The sequence below is a fragment of the Suncus etruscus genome, chromosome 4, assembly GCF_024139225.1.
Source record: "Suncus etruscus isolate mSunEtr1 chromosome 4, mSunEtr1.pri.cur, whole genome shotgun sequence".
Classification (NCBI taxonomy): domain Eukaryota; kingdom Metazoa; phylum Chordata; class Mammalia; order Eulipotyphla; family Soricidae; genus Suncus; species Suncus etruscus.
This window is the reverse complement of record NC_064851.1, coordinates 41,223,676-41,231,653: the sequence shown is the minus strand read 5'-3', so window position 1 is coordinate 41,231,653 and position 7,978 is coordinate 41,223,676.

The window sequence follows — 7,978 nt, the reverse complement described above, 5'->3', positions numbered from 1 at the left end:
ATCTCCAGATTTTCACAACCCCTCATCCCCAGAAAATCACTGGAGTGCTTTTATCTCTAAAGATTATATTTGTTCTTCTTGAATTTTATATAGTTTTGATTATGTAGTGTATTTGTATACATGTAGTGTATATGTAGAAATGATTTGGCTCAGCAAAATCATTCCATGTTGTTGTATACGTCAATTAGGTATTCCTTTTTATTTTTAATAATAAAATCAATTTGTTAGACAATATTTATAGTATGGAAATGATTAGATGATAGTAATAACAACAATAAAAGTTACTATAAGTATTTTTTCAGGATTTTTGTATAGAGGTAGATCAATTTTTTACTTTTACTATACCTATTAGATAAATTTTTAAAGTGAATGTATTTTTCAAAAATTTGACAAAATGTGTTCCAAAGTAGTTGTACCACATTATATATCCATTGTTTATCATTGTAATTAACATATTACCATTCCTATTGTTACACATTCTTGTCACTCAAGTGTATAGATGTAACTTTTGTGATTTCAATTTTCATTTCCCTAATGACCAAGTAACTTGGATATTATTTTATGTGTTTACTGATGTTTTTATATAGCTTGTTTTATTTGTAATATCCTTATATGCATTGCTCATTTTTACTTGGCTTATTTGACTATGTAGTGTTGAATTTTAAGAGGTTTTTATAATATTACATGTGTACATTCTTTAATACCTAATATGTATAATTTAGGTATTAAAATAGTTTTTCATGGGCCTGGAGTGGTAGAACAAGTGGTAGGGCATTATCTTGCACACGCTAACCTAGGAAGGACCACGGTTCGATCTCCTGGTGTCCCATATGACACCCCCAAGTCAGTAGAAATTTCTGAGTGCATAGCCAGGAATAATCCAAGTGTCACCGGGTGTGGCCCAAAAAAAAGCAAAGCAAAACAAAACAAAACAAACTTTTTTTTCAAGCCAAGTTTTTTTATCTTTTTATTTCCTAATTGGTATATTTTAAAGAGCAGATGTACTTCATAAAGTCTGATTCATCAATGTTTTTGCATTTTACATAAAATCTCTTTTCCTTTCTCAAGATTTTTATCTACTGTTTTCTTCTAGAACTTTTACCAACTAAGTTTTTAGGTTCAGTATTTTAATGTTCCACATTAGTATTTCTCTTCTATTTTAAATATTTCTTATTTTCTAATATGCATATCTAAAGTTATGAATTTCCCTTGAGGCAAATATTTAATGACTGTATAATTTCTTCTAAATACTAGATGAAGTAAAAGTTTGTTCAAGATTAAGGTGTTTTCCTTGCACACAGTGGATTTCAACTCAACCCCCAGCACCACCAGGAGTCATTCCTGATCACAGAGCCAGTAACTAGCCCTGAACACAATCAGGTGTGGTCTCAAAACTAAGAGAGAAAAATAATATAAACCTAAATAATTAAAAAATTATTTCAAGTGTTGCATATTTCATTCAATTGCTTAGTTAATACACAAGTATTTAGAATTATATAGTTTGATTTCTGACTATTAGTAATTTTCTACATATATTTGCTTTAAATATATATAACAAAATTTAACATTATCTTAGGATAAAAAGAAACACACCTCTTCAGTGTTTCTCAAAATTTTTCTTATCTATTTAGTATTCATGTTTCACTGTTTTTACATGAGAATTTAATTTTATCTTCTGCTAATTTCATAATCTTCATCATTTCTGAATTTTATTTCTACTGTTATATCTAAAATTTTTTATGCATTCTTACATGTCATATATTTTTATTTGAAATTTGAACATTCTGGGTATTTATTATCTGGGTTTTGTTAGTTTCCTTTTAACAATGCTTATTGTAAGGGCCTGAGCAAAGAAATAGTTGCCTTGTAGGTGGCCAACCTAATTTTGATGCCCAGCACACAATATGGTCTCCCAAGCATGTCCAGAAGCTCAGAGTCAGGAATAAATCTTGAAATTGGAGGTGTAGCCCACCCCCCCTCAAAAAAAGAAAATGGAAAAATGCTTGTTTTGGGACAAAAGAGTTAGTACAGGAGGTAAGGCAGTTTCTTTCATGAGACAGCTTTTGTCTACCACGGTTCTAACACCAGCATGAGTAATGTGAAGAGTGATATCTGAGCATTGACTCAGAAATTACCCCTGAGCACCACCAACTGTAGACCAACATTCAACTGAAAAATGTTTATCATTATCATAGCACTTCCACTTGATTTTTTTTTTTGGAGTCTTTGTTCTCAGTGATGTTTTTTCCTTTTGTCATTCAAGCAAGTCTAAAAGGGTCTACCCAAAGTTTAAATTTGTCTCAGTTCCAAGGATCATATATCCTAGGATTTCAATCAATTACCCTCAATGTTCTATAAAATTTCTCTTTACTAGCTAGTTGAATATCAACTACTCCCCAATAACTCTACAGGTTATGGTTTGTTGCTACTTGTTCTATTTCAATAATTACTCTTTGACAAAATTTGTGAAATCTTACCCTATACACATTTAACTAGTTAGGTAAAATATCAAGGAGATTCCATACATATTTTTAAGTCCTGTATCTGCATTGCTTTATAACACTCTCACAAATGCTGGCAGTATCAGTTTGCCCAAACTCTAATCTATTTTCTTAGTTCAACAAGGCCATTGCATCCTACTTTATTTTCCCTCCAGACATAGACCCTCTAGTTGGGTCTAGCAATGCTTTCAGGGAGACAGCAAGATGAAAAAATAATGTATTTTATTTTTCTATTTTTGGGGACCTCATCAATCCTTTTGCCTAATTTCTAAAATCAATTGTTATATGAGCCAGAAAAATAGTACAGAGGTATGCCTAGCATGTTGTCAACCTTTGCTAAATCTCAGACATTACATGTGATCATCTGATTACCACCAGGAATAACACATAAGTACAAAGTCAGTAGTAAATTCCTGAGCACAGACTAATGTTACCAAAATAAAATAAAATAAAAAACAAACCAAATAATCCAAAATTATTATGTATATGCCTGTGTTTCTAATTGTTTATTCATTGTTTATGGCCAAAATTTCACCATCAATTTCTGTCATGGCCTTCAGTAAATATTTATGTATGGAGAACAATTGTAAAAATATTTCTAGCCTCTGCAAATTAAGTACCTCAGAATTAGCCAAAACATTGAAAAACTTATACAAAGAAAATTAAAGAATGCTACTTAAAGAAATAAAAGAGAACACAGGAAGTAGAAACACATACCCTGCACATAAATTGGGAGGATTAATATTATAAAAATGGCTTGATATTAGATCTGACTACATAAGGCACATAAAGGAAAATGTGAGTAAAACTCTCCATTACATTAAAGCTAAAAGAATCATCAAGGATAAACAATGATTAAAGCTAAAGAATTCATCAAGGATGAAGAATGATCAAAGATACCAATAACTAAGCAAGTGGAGGCAAAAGTTAAAAATGGGAATATATTAAATTAAGAAGCTTCTAAACCTCAAAGGAAACAAATACAAGAATATAAAGACAGCCCATAGAATAAAAAAATTATTTACCCAACATTGATATACATTTTTAAGTCCATAAAAATCCATAAAAAAGATACTAGAAACAATAAATCAATATAACAGAGTGATTAACTAGAAAGTCAATACAAAAAATTGTTGAAGTTCTTTAAAGAAATAATGAATAGGAGAAATAAATTTATTCCATTCAAAATAGTGTCAAAACCATCAAGTATTTAGGAATCAACATAACAAGAACAGAGATATCTATTCTATGAAATCTATGTATGACATTTATGTACTATAGAAATTTCAAAAACACTTAAGAAAGAAATTAAAAAAGACCTGAGGAAATGCAAAAACATTCCATGCTCCTGAATCAGAAGAATCAATATCATCAAAATGACCATCTTACCTAAACTATTATATAAATTTAATGCAATCTTTATCCAAATTAAGACATTCAAGGACTCAGAACAGTCAATTATAAAAACTTTGAATAGCCAAAACTATACAGAAAAACAAGAAACTGGGAGGTGTATCATTACATAACTTGAAGCTCTTAGGTAATAATACAAAATAATAAATAAATAATAAACTACAAAGCTATAATGATCAAAACAACATTGTTTTGGACTAAAAACAGACTTTCAGACCAATGAATCAGAATAGAATATATGATGATAAACCCTCAAATATATCGTCAACTAATTTCTTTTTCTTTTTTGGTTTTTGGGCTACACCGAGTTATGCTCAGGGATTACTCCTGGCTCTACGCTCAGAAATTAATCCTGGCTTTGGGGACCATATGGGACACTGGGGGATCGAACCATGGTCCGTCCTAGGCTAGCACAGGCAAGGCAGACGCTCCGGCCCCTGGTCAAATAATTTTTGACAAAGGTGTGAAGAACATTAAATGGAATAAATGTATTCTCTTAAATAAATGATGTTTGAACAATTGGATAATCACATGTATAAAATTAAAGTTGGATCCATATTTTATACCTTACATAAAAATCAACTCAAAGTAGACAAAGATCTAGAGAAAACAGTTGAATATACAATGTATATTAAGGAAAATATAGGTAGAATGCTCCAAGTCCTACACCTTAAAGGATTCTTTAATGTTATGATGAAATGGTAAAAGATATATAATTAAACATAAACAAATGGGACTATATCAAACTAAATGTTTCTGTATGGCAAAAAAATAGGCTAAAACTAAAAGGTAAGTAACTGACTTGGAAAAAATACTTGCACTCCAGACATCATAAAAACTAAGGATTGTTATCCAGGATTTACAAAGTACTCCCAAAGATTAACTCAAAAATCTAAAAACCTCATCCAAAAAATAAAGAGATGATTTTAGTGTATTTATATGAATTTTCTCCCCCCCCCCAAACTGAATACATTCTTCTCTGATGCATATGGGACATTCTCCAAGATAGATCACATGCTGGACCATAAAAACATTCCCATAAAATCAAAGAGATAGAAATTGTATCAATTATCTTCTCAGACCAGGATGCACTGAATATATAAGTGAATTATAAATAAAAATGATAAATAACTATATCACCTCAAAATTAAACTGCTCACTACTGAACAGCCAGTTGATCAGAGAGAAAATCAAAAGATTCTTGCAAAGAAATGAGAATGAAGACATGAATTATCTGAATTTGTAGGACACAGAAAAAGTAGTACTAATTAGAAAAGTTATGGCTTTTTCAGTTATTCATAAGAAAGGAAGGACCTACATAAATAAGTGGCACAACTTAAAAAGTTGGAAAATGATCAATAAACTAAGCTAAAAGCAGGGAGCAGGAAGGAAATGATAAAATTAGAGCAAAAATGAATTATCTGGACACATACAAAAAATCCAAAAGATTGATGAAAACAAGAGTTGCTTTTTAAAAAAAAATAAATAAGATTAATAAACTATTAGCAAGACTCACAAAGAAATAAAGAGAAAACCATAACAAATTGAATGAGGAATAAAAAGTGAGATATCACAACAGATATTTCAGAAATTCAAAGTGTAGTCAGAGATTACTTTGAGAATCTTAAAGTTGAAAATGAGAAAGCCTGAAAGAAATTAATAAATTCTTGTTCTCCTATAACCTCCCATGATTGAACTAAGATGATATGGAATATATGAAGAGATCTTTCACTATTGAGGAAATTAAAAAGGTAATCAAATAGCTTCCTGCAAACAGAAGCCCAAACTCAAAAAGATTCACTAGTGATTTCTTTCAAAACTCTAAAGAGAACCTTCTGCCAATTGGTTTCAGGCTTTTCCAAGAAATTGAAGAAATAGAAACACTCCCAAATAGTTTCTATGAAGCTGAAATCACCCTGCCACCAAAAGCAGACAGTCACTACTGAAAAATAGAATTGCAGACCAAAATCCTTGATGAACATACATGCAAAGATCCTCAACAAAATACTAGCAAATGGAATCCAAAAATTCATCAAGAAGGTCATATCATGTATGACCAAGTAAGATTCATTCCTGAAATGGAAAGATGTTTAACACATGTAAGTCAATCAATATAGTATGCCATATTAATAAAAGAAGAAATAAAAACCACATGATTGTAGCAACAGATGCATAGAAACCATTTGTCAAAAATCCAACACCTGTTCATGATAAAAACTTTCAACAGGGTAAGAATTGAAAGAACACTCCCCAATATTATCAAAGCCATTTACCACAAGACATGGCAAACATTATTCTCAATAGCGACAATCTAAAATTTTTTTCCTTTAAAATCTGGCATAAGAAAAGGTCAACAAATCTCATTACTTCTATTCAATACAGTCTGGAAATATTTGCCATAGCAATTAGGTAAGAAAAATATATCAAAGCATCCATATAGGAAAGGAAAAGGTCAAGCTCTCACTGTGTGCAGTTGATATTATATATTCAGAAAATCTTAAAGACTCAACAAAGTGAATAGTGGAAATGGAAATGGAAACAACAGATTTGTTTAGTTAAGTGGTAGGCTATAAAATTAATATGTAAAATATATGGCATTTTTATAAACAAATAATGAAAGTGGAAAAGACATATTAAGAAACAATCCATTCACAATTTTGCCTCAGAAACTCAACTACATTCAATCAATTTAACTAAAGAGTGGAAAAACCTATACAAAGAAAACTACAAAACACTACCTCAAAAAATAAAAGAAGACACAAGAAAATGGAAACACATGTCCTGCTCATGGATTTGGAGCATCAATATAATTAAAATGGCAATACCTCCCAAAGCATTGTTTAGATTTAATGCAATCCTTGTAAAGGTATCTGTAACCACACCCCCATTTCCTCCTGTGTAATCTTACCTGCTAATAGATCCTCCTATTTCTGGGAGGGGTCTTGGAAGGTTATAAAAGGTTTTACCTGAGGGGCAAAGGGAGATTTACCTGGATGCAGAATGGAGGAGGAAGCAGGAGAAGAGATGGCTGACAAAAGTTAAGTCGCAGGGCAAGCTGAGGATAGCATGCGTAAATGGTTATGATAGGCCACACATGTGGTGGCCAGGGCATAAATAAAGATGATATCTTTATCTCCTGAAGAAACCTGACTGCCTGTGAGTTTTATGGCCGCTCTCCTGAATCCAGATACAGGCCGGTTGGAAGGAGGTGCACCACGTGGTCCTGAGATGGAGGAAAAAGGCCTCCATCACCATTCACCTCCATCCAAGCCCATCCAAAGGGCTTAATGCAACAGGTATCCATGACATTTTTCAAAGAAATAGGCAAAATAGACTCCTGAAATTCATATGGAACACAACCTCCACGAATAGCTAAAGCCATCTTTGGGAAAAGAATATGAGAGACTGTTGCAAGTCAGCCCCTGAAGAGGTTGACTGATGGAGGGATGGAGGATGAGGCCTTTCTTCTCCAGCTCCAACCACACGTCTGTTACCCTGTTCAGTCGGCGGTTCTGAGGTGAATGCGGCGGAAAGAAAGCCAACAGGCAGTCAGGCTTCTGAAGAAAACAGCTCTTTATTCCGTGAAGCTGCCGAAGCCAAAAGGCCCAAGAATAGGTCCAGAACAAAAAGCCTCTTGCCTTCCACAGACCCTTGTTTTAATGCCCCAGAATCAGGTACCACCCAATGGTGGGATTAGGTATCACCCAATGATGGGAGCAGAGTCAGGTACCACCCTAGGGTGGGAGCAGAATGCCAGGTCACACCCTAGGGTAGGGCACAGTAACATAATAATCCCATTAAAATGTTTACGTACACAACAAGAGACATCACTTTCTCAAACTTCACACTGTACTATAAAGCAGTACTCATTAAAACAGCATGGTACTGTAATAAAGTCAGACCCTCAGATCAATAGAATACACTTGAATATTCAGGTATATGATTAATCTTTGATAAGAGGCCAAGAAATATAAAATGGAACAAGGAAAGCCTCTTCAGCATGTGGTGTTGGGAAAATTGGTCAACTAGATGAAAAAAATGTAACTGAAACCTCCCTTTGACAC